Here is a 27,543-nt window from a genome sequence, read left to right on the forward strand (position 1 = left end):
CCCAAATCTTTAGTTGGACTCCAATATTTCTAAGCTCTATGGTTTCTGCCTGCCCTGCATCTCTAAGTGGAAAAGTATAACACCTCAATAGTCCATTTTATTTGTTCTCCCTAATTGACTTGCTGATGGAGGTTTATCTAAAGTAAGGCGTTAATCTGTAGCCTTATTGTTTCTATTTAGTTATAAAGTGCTTTAGACTTCTTTCGCCCTTTTTTTTTTAATTTTTTTTTTCAACATTTTTATTTATTTTGGGGACATAGAGAGACAGAGCATGAACGGGGGAGGGGCAGAGAGAGAGGGAGACACAGAATCGGAAACAGGCTCCAGGCTCCGAGCCATCAGCCCAGAGCCTGACGCGGAGGGCTCGAACTCACGGACCGCGAGATCGTGACCTGGCTGAAGTCGGACGCTTAACCGACTGCGCCACCCAGGCGCCCCTTTTTTCGCCCTTTTGATGAAGGGTAGCTATTTCTCTCCTTTACCCAGCTCCTATTACTACAAAACACAAGAAGGCAGAGACGCTTAACAAGTTGCATTTAATCTAAGGTGAGATTTATTCCCTCAGCCATCTTGTAGTCATTCACACCCCCCTCATTTGGAGCTCATTGTTCATAGCTTTCACTAATTACTTTGTACAAAATCACTGAAGATCATAACTTAAGGGACCCAGCAATTCTTAGCTGCTTAAAGGAGCTTTGCTCTTCTCTTTTTACAAATATCTGAATAAAATAGTTGAGGAGAATTTAAATAAAATTATAAAATAATTTAGCTTTGCTTAATTTGTCAAATTAAAAATCTACTGAGGGCATTCCAACTGCATAAAAAAGAATTCGTCTTTTCATATATTTGCATTTTTTATAGGCAACAGGAAGTAAGCGATACTTTTTTTTTTTTTTTAAATTGGAAGCAGAAACTCAGTCTTTCAAGTAGCCTCTCTTCCATCCCCAAGTGCTATTAATTTTCTCTCCTCTGGGCACCAGCACATCCAAGTCTACAGCTCTCACTCCCGTCGTAGGCTCACTCAGGCACCAGATGCTATTGTACATGTTGAATGACAGATGAGGTCAAGGCAATACTTTGTATCTGGGAGTTCTACTTCTTCCTAGTAAAATGCACAGCATTCTCACAGTCCTTTATACCAGAAAGGATCCAGAAGATGTAGGTGATCTTTCCTGTTTGCATGGACCCTGCTCTCACCTGAGCAGCAGATCATACTCCCATACTCTGCCCAGAATCGCTCCCACTAGACCAAGGACAGTAGTCGTCGCCTTCCAAAGAGAGTGCCCACCATGCAGAAACTGGAAAAACTCTTGCCAAAACCACAATCTCTCAAATATGAGATGAAGATCATATCCCATAATGTCCTCAAAGATACCTGCTAGGTTTGATTCATCTTTATGTTTCTTTCCCATTGCATCTAATGTATTAATTAACACGTGAAAGACAGAAAATGCATGCGAAACATAAAGCTTGAATAATTGAAGAATCACAGTAAACGATTTGGTACTTAGAGGCAACAAAAATGATACCTTCCATGCTTTAAAAAAACATTTTAAAAACAATAAAAGAGGACAATTCAGTAAGTGAAAAATGTACTTATTTTAATTGAAAAAGTGTGAAGGCAAAATATATTCATTGCATTAATTTTATAGTTTGTTGTTATTTTCAAAACACAAACTCACACAGAGAAAATCAATAACATTCAGGTAAAAGAAGTTTTGTGCAGTAGTTCTATTGAATTGTGTGTCCTGATTGTTCTTGAAAAAAATGCACACACAGACACACATGCATACACACACAGACACACACTCATAAGTTAAATCCATAGATCACAAATGTCATTGAGGTCACCATAGATTAAAGATGCAGCCAGAATCTCTGGCTCCTTTGCTGCCTTTTCATGAAGAAAAATAGTGTTTTTAAATTTTCTTAATCAAGTTACATTTATCATTTTCCTGCTCCCTTTCCTTTCTGTTCTCAATACAATCCTGTCATCTTTAGAGTTGATGTCAATGAACTTGAATTTTTCTTAAGTCAGACTCCCAACTAAGTGAGATAAATGAAATCAATATTCTTCCCTTTACAGGTGAAATGAGTTTAGTAACATATGTAGTAGTGTACCCTCCTCTCCTTTTCTCTCCTTTGTACTGTAATTCATCAATGTATCGCTCTTGGCACCTGAATGAACACATCTTAATATGAGATTTCAAGCAACAATTCTTTCTAAATATAATGAAATATTTCAGTCTTTGTTCTTAAAAACCCACTAGATCTATGTTCTTTGCTCCTCCATAAGAATTTATTTCTATTATTCTTACAGGATTCTTAGTATTCACAAGTGATTAGTCAGGTTCTTGAGTTCATGAAATATCTGATTTCTACACGCAAAAATCTAAATGCTATTCGATTCTGAGGGCTGACTGAAAAAATAGGACTTTCAGAAAGGGGATTTCATATTCAAGGCCACCATGCTTCATGGTTTTGTTCTGTATCATGAAGCACCTGTTTGCCATTATTCATGAGGCTTCTATTAATTCAAAAATTCCCTCTGCAGTAGTCCCTCTTATAAGAAAAAAAGTAACTTTATCAGATTGCTTGGTGATGCATTTTTGAATTGTAAAATGCTATGTGATTTTTTTTAACCTTTTAAATTCTGTGGATCATTATTATGGACCTATTCTAATTTCACATCCTAATTACATCATATGTCACAACATATGCTGATTCAAACAGGTGACAAAAAGAAGAATTCAGTTAGGAAAATGTTAATCATGCTGATTAAGGGAAAAATCATTTTTACTTCCATATATATTCATATTTTTCACATTTCTGAATAATGATAAGAATCAGTTTATATTTTTTAGTGTTTGCCGTAGGAAAATATGGAAGATTTAAAGGCCAGAAATGCACTACACAATAAATATATGTGTTGGGACTAAGGACTGAAAATATTCTTCATGTTAAATTAGTGAATTGGAGGAGACATTAAGAAAATCAAATTAGATGAGGAGATAGCAAGCACAAAGTCTGTAAATTATTGTTACTATGTGGGTGCAGAAGCCAAGAACACAGGTGAGTATCAGCCAAATGGAGAAGAGGTCCTGATCAAGACGGAGCTTAGCTGGCACCAATACTGCTACAATTCATTTTCCAACCTCATGCTCACTCCAACCTTCTAATAATCATATTACATGTGAAAGGCAACAAGCAAAGAAAGTAAGTAGTAATTAGTAAGAAGCTTGTGAAATCCATGCTCTAACTGGCTTGGAGGGAAGTCTGGGGAGTTGCTTGTGAGGGGTTTGTACCCTGGACAAAGATGCCATCAAATCCAGACAGATGTGTGAACACCATACGATTTTTATCAACCTGATTAAATTAGTGAATTCTTTTTTTTCTTAATTTTTTTTTATGTTTATTTATTATTGAGAGACAGAGCATGAGCACGGGAAGGGCAGAGAGAGGAGGAGACACAGAATCCAAAGCAGACTCCAGGCTCTGAGCTGTCAGCACAGAGCCCAATGCGGGGCTCGAACTCACAAACTGAGAAATCATGACTTGAGTCAAAGTCAGACGCTTAACCGACTGAGCTACCCAGGCACCCCAAATTGTGAATTCTTGAGTAGCTCAGACCTGTGTTTATCTCTCAATGTTATCAATGGAGATAAATCTTTACATACATAGGTTGGTTCATCTGTTGTCAATTACTGGTCAGACGAGAGAAAAAGGACTATGAGATAGCAGAATCCAGCAAACTGACCCTGACCAAGGAGCTAAGGACAGAGATTGCCTGTCGTGTGGATTATTTTCTCTGACACTCATGCCACCCATAAAGTTTGCACCCAAGGTGACAGAATAGTGTAACAGGACAACAATAATGAGATCACAAGACCTCTCAAAAAATAAAAAGGATCAAAAGTAACCACCGGCAATAAAACAGTAAAGCAAAAGCAAACTAAGAACTCTGCTATTAAGGAAAAGGCACAATTTTTTGATCATAAACTTTGAAAATTGCAATAAAGAAAAGAGAGACAGGAGACTCAAGGAATTCTATGCAAATATGTTTTAAAACCTGGTGTAAATGGATTACATTTTTTTTTAAGTTTATATATTTTGAGAGAGAGTGAGTGAGCAGGGGAAGGGCACAGAGAGAGGGGGAGAGGGGGAGAGAGAGAGAGAGAGAGAGAGAGAGAGAGAGAGAAATCCAGGCAGGCTCCACGCTGTCAGTGCCAAGTTCACCAGAGGGCTCCATCTCATAGACTATGAGATCATGACCTGAGCCAAAATCAAGGGTTAGTTGCTTAACTGACTGAACCACCCAGGCACCCCTAAATGGATTACTTTTGAAAATGATATAAATTTTGCCAACTGCTTATAAACATTAGTGTTTACAGATTGTGCTTGCTGGTTGTAACAGCAACATCTCCCTCCTGCCTTCTGCGTCTCTTGCAAGCTTATCAATTTTCCAGAAAATAATTTAAATCCAGAGTGCTAGCTACAAGGGAGTCAGGAAAATAAAATTGGAGGCTTTCTATCTTTTCATCTTGAAGAAAAGAGGAAGCCCATCAGTGTGGTGCTAGAGCTCAAGTTCTGCGGCATCTGCTGCTTTGGAGCTGCTATTAGCTTGTCAAGAAAACAGTTCTTTTTACTTTTCACCAGTAGCCACATATACCTAGTGTCAACTATCTAAATCAAAAATGAGACATTTTACCAAAAATAGTAATTTTCAAATATCTGAGAATTAGGGAAGAAACACAAAAATATAAGAAATACTTATTCACTTTTCTCGGGTATATTAATGGTAGACATAGGCATGTAGTAAATATTCTAGACAATTAATTATGTGATATCACTCCATTGTCTTTCTCTGGAAAAAATAAGCTCAGAGATTCCTAAAGTCTGAAGCTAGAGAGAGATGTTGCTGGGAAACAACAGATTCACTCTATCCTGTGGTAGATACTGGAATCTTGTCAATAATTCCTTGCATCTTGTAAGGTACTAGGCACAGAACCAGATCTCTGCAACAACTGAGTGGCTCAGGGGGTACCACAGGACTCTAGAGAAGGGTACAAACCCTTTTGAAAGTGCTGGGAGGCTTTCCCCGGTAGAATCCCCACTCTGGGCATTGGTATCACCTCACCAATTGTCCCCATGTGGAACCTGGGGAGACCTGAAAACTCAAAGCTCTCTGCCATGGCCTCTCCCACTTCTTGCTTTATTATACAGCTTCTTGAGTTCTAGTCTCTCGTCAGTGAAAAAAAAACCTCACAATCTTGCACTATGATTATTGGTATCTTTCGGTCATTCATCCATTTTGTTTGGGAAAATGATGCAATCTGCAAAGGAAGAAATGAGACCTCCTCAGACAGTGAAAATATCCAGAATAAAATTGGGTTGAATTTTAATTCAGTTTTCATGGGATTTAAAAACAATACTTTCAAACTAATGACATTATTATGAAGAAAATCCTACTTTTATTAAAGTAGTAAAGACTCATGAATTAATTTCACAACCCATTTCGAGTCATTTGAAATACTTTACAATACTTATTGCTCTTCCCAGTATAACTTTGTCCTTTTTTTTTTTGCTTCTTTCTCAACTCCAGCCCAACTTTCTAATTTCTAATAAGATATAAACTTGATTCCAATTCTTGTTCTTTTTTCCTTCTATAGCCCTGATAAAATGAGGGCCTGTGTGGGCTGGATCTAGTTATGCATGATCTCACAGCAATTGTTAAATGAAGTCTATCTCTCTTTGGGGAACTTAATAATTTAACAGTTATTTCTCCAGATTACCAACCCGAGGGTACCAACAGATTGTGTGAAGGAAAAAAAAACTGCATTAATTCTCTGAAATAAGCCTTCCAGCTTCTCCAGGATCAAAATGGAAAGAAAATAACCTGAATTTTCTTCCACTACCAACTTCATTCTGTTGCTGTATGACAGTAAAGTTTCTCGTTGGCTGACTGCCCACATCTCCCCCAAAGAATTCTTACTATATTTCAGCAGCTTGTTCACTATTTCTGCTGCTACCAAACAATTATAACTGTAGTCACTTAGGTTTATTCAACCTAAAGATCTTCTCCATCCTGAATAGGAAGCTGGGTGCCAAGTAATCGCTGAGAACAGCAGATGAATCCTTAGGGCAGGTACAGAATGGGAGGCACATCGTTTCTCTTGGTCTATTGCTTCTCCAGATGCCAAGAGAACGGGTTGGAAAATAAAGATCTTCCTTGATGCTAGAAAATCAAAATAATTACCCTCCCTATTTACATGAATAAAGAGAGCACTCAATCCTCATATAGTCTTGATTCTTTTCCCAAAATGAGGTATAAATAAGAATTTTTAGCCTTTTAGGGAGAATAAATGCATTGTGTTATGGATCATTTATTATGTAGCATCCATTGACCTCAGTATCATCAGATATTTACAAAGAACATAGAATGGCTTTCTTCAGAACAATCATACCACACACACACACACACACACACACACACACACACACACACAAATAACCAATTGTATGTCAATAATGCCAAAATCATAAATTGGGCCCATAATTTTTATAATCAGCTTTCAGAACTCTGTAACTAAACTATTAATAGTTGATGTGGTACCTTATGGACAACATAGATTCTCTAACAAATCCTTTCCATTTTAGGATACCACCCATTTCTTGCTTTTTTACTCTGAACGCTTTTCTCTAAAAGAGTACTGGCTGTCTCTTTTTCCTGAGCGTCCATCTACTCACTGCTCAGCACACACCAATCTGCTTTCTGCCTCCATTATTCAACCACTGACCTCCACATCACTCACTCTACCAGGTATATTTTAGTCCTCCTCTTATTTGGCTGTTCATTAGCATTTAGCACCCCTTCCTCCTTCTTAAGCACTATTTTCTTTGCATACATGTCACTGCACTCTCGTTTTCTCTCCTTTCTATTTTACCTCAGTCCCCATTATCAATCATGTCTTCATCTGCTACATGAACCCTAAACCCAAAATTGTTTTTGAAACTCTTCTCTCATTCTGCATTATTTCCCTAGCAGACCTCATCTACCCCTTTTCCTTAAACTTCTATTACCTTCTAAAATGCTGCAACCAACTAATAAATATCTCCTACTCTAAATCTCCTCTGAATTCCTGGTCCATATTTACAACTGCCTACTTGACACTTTGCCTGGATGTCTCAAAGGCTCAGCAGATCATTAGCAGAGGACCGGTGTTGGCCTGTGTCTCTGAAACCTACCTCAGAGGTGGACTGTCTGTATGACCTCCTGCAGCTCTGACCCTGAGGAAGTGTCAGAGTTAACCCTTTCAGAGAACGTTTTTTTCTCACCACGGGCTTAACCACTAATCTTTATTTTCTCCTAACCACCAAGGTCTTGGCTGGTTCTCTTTATCTTTTCTTTCAGTCTTATCTATAAGGCCAGTGTTGATGCTGGGTTTGAAAAATGAATGCAATTTTGATCTCTACTTCCACCTTTTACACATGCTTCCTTTCTATCATGCTCATTCCTTAGAATTACTCTGGCTTCCCCTTCACTCTTGCCCTTGAGAAAATAGTTCCTAACCTCATTGCAATGTTCACTAAAAAAATTTTACCAAAACATTTGAGTTCAAGTATAATGGTGGCATTAAAACATTCTGTCAGATATACTACAATTGCCAAGTTTCTCATGGCATAATGATATTTAAACTTTTTGACCATGACTATAAGGAAAAGTTTGCTTCTGACAGTATTCCCTCAATATTTATATGTTTATACTTGGCGGTTAATTATATCCATGCACTAATGTACTGTAGATTAAAAACACAAAAATACACATTTTTAATGAGTTAGAATAAATAACAGTATTTTAAAATAATTTTATGTGCTTTTAGTATTCCCTAACAATACAGTAAGAATTTTGTCGTCAACAAAATATTTTATTGCTAATCTTCACTGAAGCAATGCTATTGACCCTGCTTAATTATTTTTAGAAAATTTTGTTTTACCATTTAATGACAGAACAACATGAATGACTGTCCCTATACTCATGTTATTTCAATACCTGATTTTAACAACTTCCACAGATGAAAAATATATTTTCACAAATACACAAAAAAAATCAAGTGAAAGAAGCTCTTCATGTGCTGAACTTACTCAGTCATGACACTTATTTTTTAATCCTATCCACAAATTATGCAATAGCTTTTTAAATTGTCTAATATGTATCCTATATTAACAACAACAAGACAAAACCCTACAGCAAAACATTACTTCCCTTTGAGATAGGAAACAAAGTGAAGACACCTATCTCCAATCTTTTTCAACATTGTATTAACAATTTAATCAGTATAATAATACAAGAACAGCCAACAACAGCAGGGAGACATGATGAATGGAAAGAAGAGACAATTGGCCCTATTCACAAGTGATATGATTATATATACACAAAATGTAATAGATTCTATCCTCAGTGTCTATCACCTTACTTTTTTTTCTCCCTTCCCTCCCTATATCAGGGAAGGGGAAAAAATATTCTGTATAAGAAGGAAGGGAAAAAAAGGAAACTACTGTATCATTTGAGAGTCTCCACATAAACAAAACCAACTGAAACCAACAGCTCAAAAAATCTGGGGAGCTGGCATGTTGGAACATGTACGCAGGCCAAAGACTGGAAGTTCAGGCAAGAGCCGTCATAGTCTTATAGCAGAATTCTATTTTTTCCTGAAACTTCAGATTTTGTTTTTAAGGTCTTCAAGTGATTGGATGGGGTCCGTCCACATTATTGCTGGCACTCTCCTTTAGTTAAAGTCAACTGATTGTAAATATTAATTACATCTACAAGATTACTTCACAGCAACATCTAAGCTAGTGTTTGACCAAACAACTAGACATCATAGCCATGTATGGTTAAAAATCACATTTACCAAATGCTTTTTTACAAAGTCAGCATGACGCTGATACTGAAATCAGACCAAGGTGTCATAATAAAAACAAGGCCATTATTGTAAATATGTTGCAAAAATCCTGAAAAGACATTGGGCCAATGGGATCAAGCAATCCATCAGAAGAACAACACATGACCACAAGTGGAGTTAATCCCAAAATACAGACAGTCCCCAACTTACAACGGTTCAAGTTATAGCTTTTACACTTTACAGTGATGCAAAGGTGATTCCAATTTAGTAGAAACTGTACTTTGAATTTTGAATTTGATCTTTTCCCCAGGCTAGCAATATGTGGTAAGATACTCTCTCATGACGGTGAGCAGCAGCAAGGCACTGCAGCTCTCAGTCAGCCCTGCTGATACAAATGATGCACCTATAGCCTCTGTACTCATACAGCCACTCTGTCTTCACTTTCAGTACAGTATTCAATAAATTATATGAGATATTCACACTTTATTACAAAACAGGCTTTATGTTAGATGATACTGCCCAACTGTAGGCCAATGTAAATGTTTTGAGCACATGTAAGGTGGGCTAGGCTAAGCTATGATATTCAGTAAGTTATGTGTAATAACTGCATTTTGACTTAATGGTATCTTCAACTTACAATGGATTTATCAGGAGGTAACCATATCATGAGCTAGGAAGATCTATATGTGGATGGTTTAACAATGGAATATGTGCTAATATAATTAATAATAACTGGTTACATCATAATATTTACGACTGCTCTAAACTAACCAATGCAATTAGACAATAATAAGGATTAAGAGATCTAAAAATTTAGAGGTAGAAACAGACATTAGCAGTAGATGGCATATGTTTAGAATACCAAGAGAATCAAATCTTATAAAGTATTAGAATGCAAAAAATGTACTGTGGCTGATAACAAAAATCAACGTGCCGAAAGAAATAATGTACAGAGCGACAAAAAGGAAATACTTGGAAGTAAATTAAAAATGGATAAAATCTAGATAAAATTTACATTCTACTGAAGAATTGAGTAAGTGAAATAAAAATTGTTATATTTGTTTTCATACAAGATCTCTTCCTTCCCACTCCACCCAAAATTATCCAAAATTGACCCTGTATTCATGGGCAAGAATTAGAAATGGGAAGGCCATGTTCTGATAGAGGGAGGTGTATAGGTGGTAACACAAATGAACATAAAAATGCCACGAGAAAGATTTGAGCTTCACAGTTTATAATCAGTCTTCTTAACAAAAATACAAAATATTGTCAGAATTTGCATTCAAGTTGTTTTCTGAACCTTTTAAATTGAAATCTATTATCACAATTCATGACCCAAAAGCACTGGGCTTACTTTTTCAAACATTATTTTAAGCCTAATGTTACAAACTTTAAAATAACCCTGGAAACAGAGTTGCTTGGTATTACTAGGAAGATCAAAGAACATAATGAAAAGATGGATTGCAGCTGCAAAGTCCTAAGATATAGCAAACATAACCAGTGTGAGAAAGGTTAAGTAGTCATGCAAAAAATGTTAAATAAAAAAACTTTGGACAAATGAAGGAGATTAGATTTCCTATCCATTCTAGAAAAGAGAAAGCGAAATTTAATTTGGGAAAATGAGATATGTGGCTCTCCTTCCTGACCCTAGGTATAATGAAAATCTATTCATATTATATAAGAAATACATATGAAAGATTCTGGAAGGAATTTTTTAAAAACTAACTAGTTAGCCTTAGGAGATGAGATTATAGGTAATATTACAGGTAATATTATTTTCCTCTTTGAGCTCTTCATTTCTTTGAAGATTTCTACTGTAAGTAAATTATCTTTTTGAGATTAACCAATATATCATTCAGTGCACAATTCCTAAGCAGCAATTCTAAGGTTTGTGTTAAAGCTCACTGTAAAATTTCTAGCATACAGAATTAAAATTTTCATTATAGCTGCCCTCCAACTTAGTATGTCAACAATGCTAAGATTTATTCAATTACAGCTAATGAGACAAAGTCTGATGGTAAAGTTCACGCATGTTTACTTCTTTATGAGAAGAGATTATTAAGCCACAACATTCAATTTTAGCCTGAACAGATGGGACTGGGCTATATGGGAGGGTTTTTTTTTTCTCTAATACTCTACCTACATTATGAGGGACACCTTGTGTCATTTTCTTGAGAAATTTTTTTCTTAACTGGCAAGAGAAATGGTATTGAAGAAGAATTCCATCAGTGTGATGATTGTCACAAGGAGACAACACAATTCTGGGAAAGAGTGATTCATGGTTTTCCTTCAATAGAGAACATTCTTCTGAGACATTTTTCTCCTTTTTCGTATGACTCCACATAATCCCCACACTAGCTTTCACAGTTATAACTAATCTCCTGATAGCAAAATATATAATATAAAGTCAAACTCACCCAACAGTCACAAGACCTATTAATGTGGGTATAAAGGGGGTCTCAACTATTCTCTTGCTAAATATTAAAATGAAAAAAAAATCTGAGAAAGTATTGAAAAGGCTTATTGAAGCTCTGTAAATTTCAATTGTGTCTTACCACAAGATATATTATTAAATTTATCGTCTTCAGCAGTGTTTTGTGAATTATTCTTAATAAATATTCACAGTACATAAATTGGAGAATGGTAATATGAATGCATATTTAAAAGTTCCAGAAAATCTCAGGGAATGTTAAAAAGCAGTCATCTCTGAAGCATTTATTATGATAAATTATGGGCCAAGATAAACTGGGAAACTTTCCTTTCATTTTCCAGTCAAATGACAATCCTAGATTTTCTGAGGTTTTACTATCTACTTTATCTACAGCAAATGACCTCATAAAAAAAAGTCAATTCACACATGATCCAGTTCTTCCTGAGAGTATAGTAAGCAAGTTCTCAGAATGCCAAGCCATTAACAAAGTCTGATTTAAAAAAAAAAATATGAGTGTGGACAGAGGGTTTGAGTCAAGAAGAAAACTTGTAGGCTGAAACTAAAGACAGAGAGTGATGCTACACAGCTAGAGATGTATAGTTAGAGGAGAAACTTGCCATATTTCAGATGGAAGATGGCAAGGGCAGAAATCAAAGTAGAAAAGAACAAGCTTTGAAGATTTTGTGGAAAAAAATAATGGCAAGATTTTAGAAGGGATGGGACTGAGTAAAAACATGCTTTCTTTATGGGCTGCTGAAATGGTAGTAGGGCCCACTAGACAATGATGTTTGGAGAAGGATGATAGAGAATATACATTTTATTTCATTGACAAAGAAATATTGCCTATGATAGCCAGGATGATAAAAAAAATTTATCAAAGATGTATTACAGGGGCGCCTGGGTGGCTTAGTCGGTTGAGCGGCCGACTTCGGCTCAGGTCCTGATTTCACAGCTCGTGAGTTTGAGCCCCTCATCGGGCTCTGTGCTGACAGCTCAGAGCCTGGAGCCTGGTCCGGATTCTGTGTCTCCCTCTCTCTCTGTCCTTAACCCACTCACATTCTGTCTCTGTCTCTCTCAAAAATAAGTTTAAAAAAACTAAAAAAAGGTATATTACATATTAACAGATCAGGTAAAAACATCATCGTCAACAGGGATAGTAAGCCTTGTATTTCACACATAAAGAAACAGGCATTTCATTTGGTTTCGTCAGATATGACAAAGAATTATGATTAACCAATTTATTCTAAATGATGTATTGAGCCCCTTTTGGTCACTTTCCTGGGAACTTGGGTCACAATGAGAAATATGATCATTACTACACATGTAGACAGGGGTATAGAGACTGGCAAGTAGATGGACAATTACTGTATAGTGGGGTGAATGCCAGGCATGAGTAAGCACAGCAGGACATCAGACACCAAGCAAGGAGCCAGGCACATGCTGGAGATGTTAGGAAAGTCAGAATGAAAAACCAGTAAGACACAGCAAAGACAAAGAAAGAAGGAGAAGTACTGCAAATGGAGGGAAAAGATGCACAAAGAACAAGAAGGAAAAGAGAACAATTTGGTTCGCATGATTAAAATACACAGTCTGCATGAAGGAATTGAAGACTTGCCAAGGACAAAGACAGAGAGGCAGGGAGAGAAACAGAGAGGGTAGAGCTTGTATGCTGAGAGGAGTGTGGGTATTATTTGAACTTACGAAAAAATATCAGAGAGGAATATGGTGCCAGTATTAAGAAAAAGGACACAGCAAAGGACATTGAAAGACACTGGAAGAGAACCAGGGATCATGGAATCCAGGAGAAAAGAATTTTTTAGAAGGAGGAGTGATAAATATTAACAAATGCAAACATAAGGTAAAGATGACACAGACACATGTGTCTATTGTATTCAGCAACATATGGCATTAGAAGTGGACTCATCAAAATGGATAGGACAGAAGTAAAATTCAAAAGTTTAGGTATAAACGGGAAATGAAGAAGTGGAGAAAAGGGAGTGAATGCAGACTGAAGGAAGGAGACATAGTGGACACAGAATTGGGCATGAGGTAAAGACAAGGGTTTATAGGCAAAGGGGACTTAAGTATACTCCAAATGGGAAGAGGCTAGTAAAGAGGAAAACTTGAAGCCATGTTCTGAAAGGGGGATGGAATAGTGTAACACAATAATGGTGGTTTTTAAAAATTGCTGCAGAAAACAGACAAACAGAATGTCTAGAAAAATAGAAAATAACTTCTAAGTAGCCCAAAGTCAATGCACAGTTAACGCCGGAGGGTATAGTTTTATTGTGATGGAAATCTGCATTATTGTGTCACTTTTGCACTGGTCATTAGAAAGCCATAATTAGAACCAGAAAAGGTAGATAATTGGTTGAGATGGGATTTCATTCTGTCTGGAGGATGGGAGAAAGAGACTAGAAGGCAAGGATGTTGTTGGCATTGGCAAGAGAATCACCAAAGTAATGGACCATAGGATCCGTGCTAAAGAAGGGAGAAGCAAGCACAGTGCTGACAGGAGACGTGGGGGGCCTAACATCTCAAATAGTTGAGCAACCTTTGTAGTGGAAATAATAGTAATACATTTATTGGTCACCTAGTATATTCTAGGGACTTTGCACTTGATGATCAATTATCTAGTTCATACAATAATTCTGCCAGTGCTGACTCTATATTGACCAAAACAGGAAAAGACAGTACCTTGGCTCCTTCAACCTTTTATGAATACACAGGATATTTTAATTTCTTACCATGTCTTGGGTATCACACATACGTGGAGTTGTATTGCATGTGCTCCAGCTACGAGCCTCCTGTCTTTTTCTTCTGAATCCAAGGAATGATGGAAAGAACAAGAAAGTGAGCTTCAATGTTTAATCTAAAACAGGTGGGAATATGTGCTCCTTTATATTAGATGCAATAAGAGGCTAGGGAATCTGACCTAAGTGTGCATCTATGTTTAAAGCTTGATTGGCAACTGTTACTTGGAAAACTAAAGCCCAATTTGATTAAGTAACCGACCAAGGATCACACAGTTAAAAAATCCAAAACTGAAATCCAAACCCAAGTCTGACTGATTTAAAAGTTTGTATTTTTCTAATATGATATATTCTCTTTTGATGTGAGAGAGTTAAAAGTATAGTTGCTTATAAATATAAAGTGGACTATTTTAAAGTAAGAACTTAGAATTGGCATAATCATGGGTAAGGGAAATGTCCAATATGGATCAGAGAGAAAAAAGAATGAGACAAGCTAGGTTATGAGGGTGGTGAGGATGCTAATCCACTCCCAAAGTTGAGGTATTTGGCTTACAGGATAATGAGTAACATCAATCAAAAGATCTTCAAAAAATGCAGTCTTTTGGAGCTATATAAGATCCAGCTAAGGTAGGAAGTTTGGAGAAGAATATAAAATTTTGCCCTACAGAATGAGCATTTCAAGAGACAAAAGAAAAGGGTTTTTAGAGGAAAGAGAGCTATAGAAGTTGGCTCATGAAAAAATAAATAATGCCAGGGTCAGTAAATTATAAATATCTGTACCCAAAGAGTAAAAATGATCTTAATATTCCATTAAGTAATATCTTTAAATTAATATTACCATTCTTGGTATATTAAATGAGATACATATATGATATGTTTAGCCCTTTTGTGAAAGGTATTTAACTCCTATCACCAAATAAAGCCAAAATGCCTCATCAAAGATGTTTTAACAAATTCTCTCGCTTCCTGGAGGGACACAAAGATCATCTACACACTATTCTAGAAGTCACATAGTGAATGCCAATTTAAATTAAGAATAACACACATTTATGTACTATTTTAAAAGTATAAAAAATACTGATGAAAAATAATTAACATTCTAAATGCATTTTAATTAACTCTCTATTTTAACATGGAACAAAAATTTTTAAAGTTTATTTTATGCTCTAATGAGCACAATTTTACATCCTGCTCTTTGAAGAGTGATCTTACTCCATCCCAGATAAGTATATTCATTGCACCCTTACCTAAAAAAGAGAGACATAAATGCCTTTCTCCCACTCTTTAGAAATGAAGAAAACAGAGATCCCTGCCATAATCAAGTCCCCAACCTGATGTTACCAGACAGGTTCCAGGCTATCGTGGCAGACCAAATAGTTATCTCACACTCTCCTTTCACCTCTTCTTAGGTACAGGGCCATCCCAGGGTAAAGACTTCCATTTTCAGCTGGGTGTGGCTACCTGATTAACTTCTGTCCAATAGAATATGAAAAGAAATGATACAAACAAGGTCCAATGTGTGCTGAAAGGAAGGAAGGATGGATGATGCTTTTATCTTCCTTCTTGTAACTTGCTACTTTAAACTTGGACATAGTGGAGAGTCACGTTGGGACATGAAAATAAGGGTTCTCAGGATTGCAGAGCAACAACTAGAAGAAGCGTGGGTCCTTGATTCATGGAACAGATAGGCCATATCTGGACCTTTACTTATGGACTGTTGTGTGAATGAAACAAACCTTCATACTGAAGATGAAACTATATCCTAACAAAAATTGCCAGCACATTCTGTAAATTCACTGTAGCATGACATTGGTAACCTATGTATTTGGCATGGATGATGATTTCAGAAGGAGAGCTTTCTTTTCTCTGCAGTTACAGATGGCATGAAAAAAAGTGGTGTTTTTTTTTTTCTGAATCAGTAAGAGAAAAGTGATGTATTGTGGGAAACAGAACACCACAATGACCATAGGTGCATATTCATTCAGGCTCCAAGATCTCTGAGAAAACTCAAGATCATAAGGTTAAAAATAACCTTATTTAACCTCAGGTTAAAAAGGACCTGAGTGAATTGCCCTTGGAAAATGTGGTCTGTTCTGTAGTATGCAGATAGGGATGTTTTGCTTAAAGGAAGCCAGCTGTATATAGCACACTGCATTCCCTCCCTTCTTTGTCTTTGCTTCTGTCATAAAGATTCTTTTTTTTTAAATTTTTTTTCAATGTTTTTTATTTATTTTTGGGACAGAGAGAGACAGAGCATGAACGGGGGAGGGGCAGAGAGAGAGGGAGACACAGAATCGGAAACAGGCTCCAGGCTCCAAGCCATCAGCCCAGAGCCTGACGCGGGGCTCGAACTCACGGACCGCGAGATCATGACCTGGCTGAAGTCAGACGCTTAACCGACTGTGCCACCCAGGCGCCCCTTCTGTCATAAAGATTCTTATGGGAACATATGTATCTGCAAAACTGCTCTCCTATAAGAAATGTACGATAGCTGAATCACATGTTCATTGTTGACATGCTTTGCTAAGTTTCTGTTGTTAATCATTGCTGATCTGTTTTTCCTGAAAACGTGTATAAGAAGGTGTACAATGAACCTCGGGGCCTCAGGCTGTTGGCTCGGGGTCCCCTGTGCCTTGCTTTACTGTCGTCTCTTCCTCAGTTCCTTCACTGCCCCAGGTCCATAGCCCATTGAGGTCAACAAGTGGTGCCCAAACAGGGACCCTGAAGCCCCCACTGAGGAGAGATCGACAAGCATTTGGAACCCTAAAGAAGGTGGTAAGTAGGAAACTTAATTACAGGGTACTGGGGCAATCACAGTCAAAATCTTCCAGTTTTGCTGCTCTAATATATCATTTTCTGAAAGAATATGGAGCAAAGGTCACTAAGCAGCGTATTGAAAAATGTTTAGAGACTGTGATAAAATACAATCCTTGGTTCCCCGAAGAGGGTGCTTTGGATGAAGCCACATGGCTTCGGGTTAACAATAACGTTATAAAAGCCATGCAGCAAGGAGAGACTATCCCCCTTGACTTCTGGCCTATATGGGCTCTTATAAGAGTTGTTATTAATACTAAGGAGACTGGGGATAAACCATCTCCTGCTGAGATTGCTAAAAACAAAAAAAAACAAAAAACAAAAAAAGTCCGCCTCTCTCCATGCTTATGAATTGGATGATGAAACATTATAAAAGTTAAAACTGAAAGTAAAGAATTTTCACAGTGGCACAATCCAGGCCATTACCTACTGCCCTGCCACCACGGTTGGATGAATTAAAGGAGGATGCTTCTCCTTCTCAGATACCAGAGCCTCTCCCTAGACATTCACAACTCCCTCAGAAAAGGAACTTAGACGCCAAGGAGGGAGCGATTTACTTATGGCCTTTCCTATTGAAGGAAACCAAACTGCCGGGCCAACTTATGAGGGCTTGGATTTGAACACTTTAAGAGAATTAAAAAAGGCTTGCCATTTGTATGGCCTTAATGCTCCGTATGTGATAGAAATCCTGAAGGCGTGGGTGGCTTCTGGAGAATGGATACCTTACAATTGGTATATGGTGGCACGAGCATGTCTTAAACCCCAAGATCTTTTACAATGGAAAAATGTGGCTGTCAGATGCAGCATACTCAAAGGCTTGAGCTAAAAGAGCCAATCCCCCTACGCCCCTATGCAACATATTTCTTTTGAAATGCTCACGGGATCTGGTGTTTTCTCAGATATACGAGAACAATTGTTGAAAACACTGCTGGCTGCTACTGCTCAAATTTCTGAAATCGCTTTAGCTGCTTGGGAAAAATTAACCCCTTCAGGAGAAGTAGGACAAAGCTATATAAAAATTATACAGGGACCCACAGAGCCTTACACTAAATTTATTTCTAGGCTTAAACAGGCTATTGAACCGCAGGTAGGCAGTAAGACTGCTAGAGAGCATTTACTGAGACAGCTTATCCTGTACGGACCCCTCAATGGCCCCTTTCATCTGAAAAATTGCAGGCCTTAGAACAAAGAATTCAAGAACAGTTATTGGCAGGACATATGGAGCCTTCCCAATCCCCTTGGAATTCTCCTGTATCTGTCATTAAGAAAAAAAATCGGGAAAATGGAGGCTTCTCATAGATCTCAGAAATGTTAACGCCATCATAAAACTTGTAGGTACCTTGCATCCAGGCTTGCCAACACCCACAATGACTCCAAAACAATGGCTTCTAATAATTATTAACTTAAAGGACCGTTTTTATACTATTGCAATACATCCTGATGACAAAGAGAAATTTACGTTCTCCCAGTACCCAGCCCAAACAATTAGGAATATATGACACGATATCATTGGACATTGCTCCTCAAGGTATGACTAATTCTCCTACTATGTGTCAATACTTTATTGGCCACGTTGGGCAACCAGTGAGATTAGCATACCCTCAGGCTTACATAATTCATTATATGGATGATATATTAATAGCCACACAAACTGAAGAGGAATTACAAAGGCTTTATAATGATACCTCTTCTCACCTCATTGCTGCTGGGCTTATTACTGCCCCATAAAAAATTCAAACCACCACCCCCATCTAGGTACCATAGTGGACCGGTCCACTGTGAAGCCACAAACTATGCAGATCCACAGAGATAATCTTAACGGACTTAATGACTTTCAAAAACTCCTCTGGGATATCAATTGGATATGCCCTTTGTTAGGCATTCCCACCTACCAATTACAAAATTTATTTAATACCCTAGAAGGTGATCCTGTTATGGACAGTCCACGTCACTTGTCGCCAGAAGCAGAAAATGAACTCCAGTTCGTTGAAGAATGCCTACAAACCTCTTTCACTTACAGACATGATCCTTCACTACCTGCAATCCTCCTCATTTTCCCCACCCCTCACTCTCCTACAGGAATTTTGCCACAAGAAGACAGAGCCTTGGAATGGGTGACTCTTCACATGAAGACATCTTGCACTGTAACCCCCTGTCTTTCTCTTATAGCCTCACTTATCATTCAAGGACGAAAAAGAGCTATTCAAATCCTGGGATTCGATCCAGCTTTCATTGGTTTACCACTTGCCTCAACTACCTTTAAGGACATTTTCCCTCTCTCTGACATTTTACAGTTTGCCTTTGCTGATTACACAGGACGCACTGGATGTCATTATCCCTCAGGAAAACTGTGGGACTTTTTGAAATGAATCCCCTGGGTCATCAACCGTGTCGTTTGTGAATCCCCTATCCCTTCAGCACCTACATATTTTATTGATGACTCCTCTTCTGGTATAGCCAGCATTTGGGCCCTTCCTTGTGTAAATCTGTGCAAATATCATATACTTCTGCCCGACAGGTTGAATTAGCCACTCTTCTCTATTTCTTACAATCTATCCCAGGACCTCTTAATGTGGTTTCTGACTCTGCTTATGTACTAGGTCTGGTGAATCCCTTGGAGACTGCTCTTATCTCCACTACCCATGCTATCATTAACCCTCTACTTCAAGACTTACAGCTTGAGATTCAGTCTCGGATGCATCCCCTATACGTAACTCACATCCACTCTCACTCAAATCACCCTGGACCTTTGGCTTTAGGAAACCAATCCGCTGATTTACTTGCCACACCTATTTTTCTCACTCCACCTGAGGAACACTCACATTTACATACCAATGATAATTGCCTTCATGTACATTATAAGATCCCCATGCACCTTGCCAGACAGATAGTTTCCTCTTGTCCCATTGACCTCTGCATTTAACTGAGAACCCATCAGGGGTTAACCCTCAAGGTACTGCTCCAAATTGTATTTGGCAGATGGATGTTACATATTTTCCAGCTTTGGGGCGCCTCTCTTATGTTCTTGTTACTATTGATACCTTTTCTGGATTTCTCTTTGCTTCCCCCTTCTTGGGGGTAAAAAAACAGGACATGTTATTTCACACATACTTGCCTGTTTTTTAGTCATGGGATGGCCCACTAGCATTAAAACCGATAATGGAACCGCTTATGTAAACAAACGTCTACATGACTTTCTACTGGACTGGCAGATCCAACATGTCACAGGTATTCCTTATAACCCTCAAGGACAGACTCTAGTAGAACGCGCACATGCAACCCTTAAAAGACAATTACTCAAACTTCTAACTAAAAAGAAAGGGGGAGTCTCTCCCCGAGATATTATGGCCCAAGCACTATTTACCTTAAATTTTTTTTAATTTACCGCAGGGTGAGCCATACACCCGTGCGGATAAGTACTTTACTCCAATAGATTCCCACACTCTAAAACCCCTCTTTGGCTAAAAAATGAAGATAATCACTGGCAGCCCGGGAATCTTACTACCTGAGGCCCTGGTTATGCTTGTGTCATTCCAGATGGATCCAGTCAACCGATATGGACACCTTTTCGGAAAGTCCAGCCCAAGACTAGATATCATCAAGATAAAGAAGACTCCTCAGCCACCACAAGGCCTGATGACCCAACCCCCAGTGAACAAGATGGCAGCACTGACCCTGAAGAGACCCCGAAAATGGAAGATGGCTCCGATCCCTCCTCCCACATGGTGACAACTAAAGAATCTCATACAACGTGTAGAATGAGTCTTGAAAGCAACTAAATCCAATATATCATTTACAAAATATTCAGGGAAATTTATCTTTAGACATTCAAGCACTTCAACAGGAAATTTTCCATACGTTTGAGGATTCTCTTCCCCAAACCTGATATGGGCAACTAGCTTCTGATATTGCTCACACCCTAGAAGGACTGGATCCCTTGATGGTGGTGGCAAAGCATCACACATGGCCTTGGTGGCTGCTTTTTAGCTGTTTTAATATGTTGTCTTGTCTTCCTCATAGGATACCGCACCCTCAGAAGGCGAATGAATGCACAGAGCTTTCATCATAAGATGCTAACTGCAGCTGCAGCTTTGAAAAAAGAAAGGGGAAACTGTGGGAAACAGAACACCACAATAACCATAGGCGCATATTTATTCAGGCTCCAAGATCTCTGAGAAAACTCAAGATCATAAGGTTAAAAATAAACTGAAAGGACCTGAGTGAATTGCTCTTGGAAAATGTGGTCTGTTCTGTAGTATGCAGATAGGGATGTTTTGCTTAAAGGAAGCCAGCTGTATATAGCACACTGCATTCCCTCCCTTCTTTGTCTTTGCTTCTGTCGTAAAGATTCTTATTGGAACATATGTACCTGCAAAACTGCTCTCCTACAAGATACGTACGATAGCTGAATCAGATGTTCATTGTTGACATGCTTTGCTAAGTTTCTGTTGCTAATCATTGCTGATCCATTTTTCCTGAAAACGTATATAAGAAGGTGTACAATGAACCTCGGGGCCTCAGGCTGTTGGCTCGGGGTCCCCTGTGCCTCGCTATACTGTCGTCTCTTCCTCAGTTCCTTCGCCGCCCCGGGTCCACAGCCCTTTGAGGCCAACAATGTATAAAGTATCCCTTACCTCTATACGGTGCAATCCTAAAATAGCACGTATAATGACCCAGTCTCTAAATTTGGAAGAATGTTACATAAATCTTACCTCCCCAATAAATGCATTTCTTGATGAAAACAAGTTCTTTCAGGCACTAAAAAGTATCATCTAATAAATCAGGCAGTGTGTTAGAGACTATTAACAGTAAACATCTATGTGGTCCTCTGTTTCCTAGCCACCCCTGCGGTTAGGTTACACCCATGAACTGGTGTCAAACAATGAAAGGTGGGCTCCTTTGTCCACTACCATGCTAGGTTTGGAGAGTACAAGTTATCAATAGTCCATCTGTAAAACAGAGGAAGCCAATCATAGTGGATGTTGTGGTGGCACATCAAGATTCCCTTGTCAGTGGTGGTGAAAGCTCTCAGCTGAGTTGTTCTCTAGAAATTTTCCTCAGCCCAAGAGAGCTTCTTTGCCAAGTCTACTATCCCTCTCTAAGGGTAGCACATGTATAACAACTGGTCAATATAGAGGTATAATAGATTGGCTCCCTTCCCCATGTAAGGCAACTCTAAAAGAAATATCCCAGGGCTCCTGGGTGGCTCAGTCAGTTAAGCATCTGACTCTTGATTTCAGCTCAGGTCATGATCTCACATTTCGTGAGTTTGAGTCCAGAAGCAAGTTCTGCACTGACAGCACAAAGCCTGTTGGGATTCCCTCTCCCTCTCCCTCTGCCCCTCCTCCCTCCCAAAATAAGTAATTAAAAAATAATAATAGTAAAATAAACTTTATAAAGCCTATAAAGGAAATATCCCGGCACCACCATACATTACAGTGAAATTAAGTGAGAGACCTCCGGTAAGACTACATTAAAAAAATAAACTATTGGGGATTCATAAAAATAAAAAGCTTCTGCACAGTGAAGGAAACAACAAAACTAAAAGGGAACCTATGGAATGGGAGATGATATTTGCAAATGATATATCTAATAAAGGGTTATTATCCAAAATATATAAAGAACTTATAAAACCCAACACTCAAAAAATGAATAATCCAGTTAAAATGGGCAGAAGACATGAATAGATATTTTTCCAAAGCAGATATACTGATGGCCAACAGACACATGAAAAGATGCTCAACATCACTGACCATCAAGGAAATATAATGAGATATCAAAACTACAATAAGATATCACTTCACACCTGTCAGAATGGCTAAAATCAACAACACAAGAAATAGTAGGTGTTGGCAAGGATGTGGAGAAAAGACAGCCTTCTTGTACTGTTGGTGGGAATGCAAATTGGTGCAGCCACTCTATAAGACAGTATGGAGGTTCCTCAAAATGTTAAAAACAGAACTAACCTACGATCAGCAATTGCATTATTAGGTATTTACCCAAAGGATACAAAAATACACATGCACTCCAATGTTTATAGCAGCATAACCAACAACGCCCAAATTATGGAAAGAGCCCAAAGTCCCATCAACTGATGAATGGATAAAGACGATGTGGTGTATATACAATGGAATATTACTCCACCATCAAAAAAGAATGAAATCTTGCCATTTGCAATGACATGGATGGAGCTAGAGAGTATTATGCTAAGCAAAATAAGTCAGTCAGAGAGTGACAAGGACCATATTATTTCACTCATATGTAGAATATAAGAAACAAAATAAATAAGCAAAGAGGAAGAAAAGAGGGAGAGAGAGGCAAATCAAGAAACAGACTCAACTATAGAGAAGAAACTGATGATTACCAGGAGAGGTACACAGAGGGATGGGTAAAATAGGTGATGGAGATTAATAGGAGTGCACTTGTCTTGAGGGGAATAGGGCGCTGTATGGAAGTGTTGAATCACTATATTGTACACTTGAAACTTATAATATACTATATGTCAACTAACTGGAATTTAAATAAAAACTTAAAAACAAAGACTGCATTACATTTTAACTCTTCCCTCTGCCTAATTCTACTTTCTTACCTCAGCCACAGGTAGATTCTGAGGGCTCTCTCCACTAAGCACCATGGACACAAATCATCTCAGAGTATGCTTTCTGGGTGAACGAGCTTAAGACAGACATTCTGAATGTATCACATTTTAACCGAACGGGAAACAAACCTTCTCAGTGTTACACCTTGAAGATTTAGTGTTTGTTCCTCCAGCAAAGCTGAATGACACTGTCATTCACATTAGTTGTATTTCTAAGGTTGGAAGAGAGAGAATTTCCAAATTCCCACCCACTACTACTGAAAGTTTACGAAAGTTATGGAGAAGACACAATGGGCAACAATGCATTTCTGTTACTGCATAAATTTCTCCTGGCATCTGAAGTTGGATTAGACTGAGAGTTAGTTAGACAGCTAAAGAGCTCTGATGGTCCTTGGGGCACACTTTTTTTTGTCCTTATTGGCCTAAAATAGACACCTTGCTCAATGAGAAAAATTCCCAAGTCCTCTTTTTATTTTTGTTTCAGGATTTAAAAAAACGCACTGCAGATTGTATTTTGATCACAAATATTCTTCACTGCCCTCCCTGGGGTATTATTATAATTCTCCACACCGGTTAAGTCAGGCCTGGCCACATGACTTCCTTAGAAAAATGAAACATGACCCAAAGTGATGGGCAATATTTCTGAGCAAAAGTTATAAAAGTCTATGCACTATATACTTTTTCCCTCTACCATAGGAACTAGCAACGTTCCAGATAGTGGTAATCTTTAATGGGACCATAGTAGGCAATGTAGAACAGAGTCACAGCCTTCCCTCAGTGAACATATAGTACAAAAAAAAAAATAAACATTGTGGGGTGGGTGGGTTAAGTGTCAGATTCTTGATTTCAGCTCAGGTCATGATCTCACAGTTTGTGAGATCAAGCCCTGCGTCATCAAGCTCAGCTCTGACAGCATGGAGCCTTGGGATTCTCTCTCTCCTTTCTCTTTCTGCCCCTCCTCCCACTCGCACTCTCTCTCAAATAAATAAACATTAAAAAATAAAAAATAAATAAAGATATAAATGAATAAAATCCAAACATACCACACCACACAGAAAAAAAAAAGACTTAATTCTTTACTTGTGTCATAATGAAAATTCCAACCAGTCCCAACTGTATCCTTGACTTTGTACCAAATTAACACTGCAGACTTCAAATGTATCAAAGCCACTAAGGTTAGGTAAGGGAATTATTTTTTAAAAAGACAGAACAGCTGCCCCATACCCCTTGCAATCTCTCTTTGCCCCCATAAATACATACACACATACATACATACATCCATACATATGTATGCACATACATACATATATACACACATCATACATATGTATATAAGTACGTATGTAAAAGTACATAAGTATACAAAATTTAAAACTCCAGTTTTCTATGTTGAATATAGATATATATATTTATGTATTTGTCAGCAGGCAGTTAGATAATTTTCTTGGGCCTGAAATGTCAAGTTTTCCCTACATATACTTAAATACGAAGAAGTTGAAATGGAGATTGAAAAGAGAGGGAGAGAACAGAGAGCAGGATATAAAGAAAATGCTAAAAGATACAGAGACATGTCAAAAGCAGATTCTCAATTAAGGAAACTTCAAAAGGGGTTGTCAACTAGGTAAATACATTTCTGTAAGAACTTTTCCTTTGTTAAATCACAATAATTAGAAATGATTGGCATTAAACATCAATCAGGATTATAGTGGACATCAGTTATAATTGATGGCTGCCAGAAATCAACATAATCATTGGCACTATAAAAAGTCCTCTTTGTTATTTGCTTTCAGAATATCTCACAAGTCTTTCCTCAGCTGAAACTTATGCATTTATACAAAAATAGCGAAGGTGACTTCAAATTATTTTTATAATATCTCTATTCTTATTTTATGGTTCTTGCTTAAAATCTTTATTTCACATTTCTTCAAAGATGGAAAAACAATTATGAAAGGCAACCAGTGAACTTTAAGATAATATAGGCTCTTGCTGTACATGACAGTGTCATTTTGTGCAGGGTGATAGTGTGTGAATTCTACATTATTCCTCTTTTGCATCACAAGTTTGTAATTGTTTCATCTGAAAATAGCAGAATCCATTTTTTCATACTAATGCTGTGAATATGTGGAATAACTGAAATGAAAGGTTTGGTAAAAAAATTTGTGGCATCCATGTACTCAAGCAATATTAAAACAATGTGAGGGGTAAATAAAGGATCCTGTGGATAGACGCTTTTATACACTGTACACGTTTGATTCCAGGCTTCTGGCATACAGGGCTCTGAGAGAGCTTTAAGTCCCAGGGGAGCAACAGGAGTTGTTTAGGCTGGGTGTTTAAACTTCACTGATGTATTTATGACCATATAATTTGCTTTTATAAGGAGCAACTCCAGGGGGGCTTACTCAAAGGAATCATATTTCACAAGAGACAGTATAAAGTGCTGTAAAGGAGTTTGGAACAAAAGCTGAGCCAGGGGAAGTTTTCCTGAATAATCAGTTGAAAAAGCAGAATAGAAAAGTAAGGGGGCGAGAGTAAGAATTAAATAAAAATGAAGAAAACAAAAAGAGAAAAGACCCTATACCAAATAGGAGCTCAACAGGTGGAGGGTTAATTAAGATGGACTGAGAAATGAGGCATTTGAGTAAATCACATATTTTGACTGATGAAGCATTACCACGTACACATTACACGCTCACCAGTTTTCAAAGAATGACAATGATATACATTTAATACTCAAAGCCTAATGAAGTAAATTCTATGCTAGTTTAGTAATAAAGTATCACATCCTGAGTACAGATCACATATAATAGTCATTCCATGAAAGGGGTAGTCATAACTTTCCATTTTTTGAATCAAGTTAGTGTCATTTACTAAAAATTAGTAATGGATAGAGTTTAAGTAAACCGGCTTTTACTATCACCATGGGAACAGTGAATAGGACTAATTTTGTTAAATAGATATGTTTAATTATATAAGCTGAAGGAAAATAACTTAGGGGGAAAATAACTTGCCAAGGTTCTACCGATTTGTGCTGATCTTATAGACAACTCCACAACAGAGGCTTTTGTCCCTCTTGCTTACTGCTGAGAACAGTACCGGATACACAGAAGGTGCTTAATAATTACTTATTGAAGAAATGATTAATGGAGTATACTATCGTCTGAGCATATATCCATACCTTTATCTCATCTTCTATAGGAATAACCTCTGCCAAAAATACATTTCATTTAGTCTTGGTTGGTGGCATACTTGTCAATGAATGAAAACATTATGCATTTTGCAGCATGTGTTATATTTATGTATGTTTACATAAGCTACAATACTTATTATCTCAAATTAGTGATTGTTTCACAGTCTGTAGCAGTATGAAATGGAAGATGATCTCTTTTGTAAATTTCTGGATGTGTTCCAAGAAAACGCTTAGAAAATTACAGCAAATTAACAAGCTCATAATGGGAGGTAATTCTGATCATCTTCATCATATTCCTCTTTATCATAACAGAATGGAAATGAAATACCTACAATCTTGAAAACAGACAGCTTTGGGAGATTGCCATCTTGAGTTAATTAGAAGAATCCACTTCTTCAACATCTCACATTGACAAGAAGCCTCAGGCCTTGCTTTTGAAGCCTAGGACTGCAGAGAAATGTTACTGAGGAACAACCTATACCCCAATTAGACAACTGCTTCTTAGTCCTTCATCTGAAAGGTTTAGGTATGGACTATTTCGTTTCATAAGATGCATTATTTGATATACAATGCCACAACTCCAAAAGGTTGATATTCTCATCTCCATTTGGGGTATAAAGAAACTGAGTCTCAGAGAAAGAAAATAAATTCCCTAAGACAACACAGCTAGTAAGTGGTAGGTTTGGAATTTAAAACAGATCTGCTGCCTCTAAAGTCCATGTACCTAACTTTATGTTATTCAACATCCTACTTCAGAATTCAATAAAATACAACTTCACTTTTCTATATTCTGATTACGTGTTCCAACCCACCATATCTGAGTGCTTCCCATGCATATTTCCATGAAGCAGTGGGAA

The 27,543-nt window shown here is 37.7% G+C and overlaps 1 long non-coding RNA gene across 1 annotated transcript; it reads left to right on the forward strand.

Annotated features, from left to right (window-relative positions):
* Positions 1 to 397: 397 nt before the first annotated feature.
* On the forward strand, positions 398 to 20,721 carry LOC123379224. The gene is made up of 3 exons (XR_006583451.1): positions 398 to 546; positions 16,747 to 16,862; positions 20,439 to 20,721. It is a non-coding gene; the product is annotated as an uncharacterized LOC123379224 (long non-coding RNA).
* Positions 20,722 to 27,543: the final 6,822 nt, after the last annotated feature.

Source organism: Felis catus, chromosome C1 (assembly GCF_018350175.1).
Source record: "Felis catus isolate Fca126 chromosome C1, F.catus_Fca126_mat1.0, whole genome shotgun sequence".
In the NCBI taxonomy this organism is placed as follows: Eukaryota; Metazoa; Chordata; class Mammalia; order Carnivora; family Felidae; genus Felis; species Felis catus.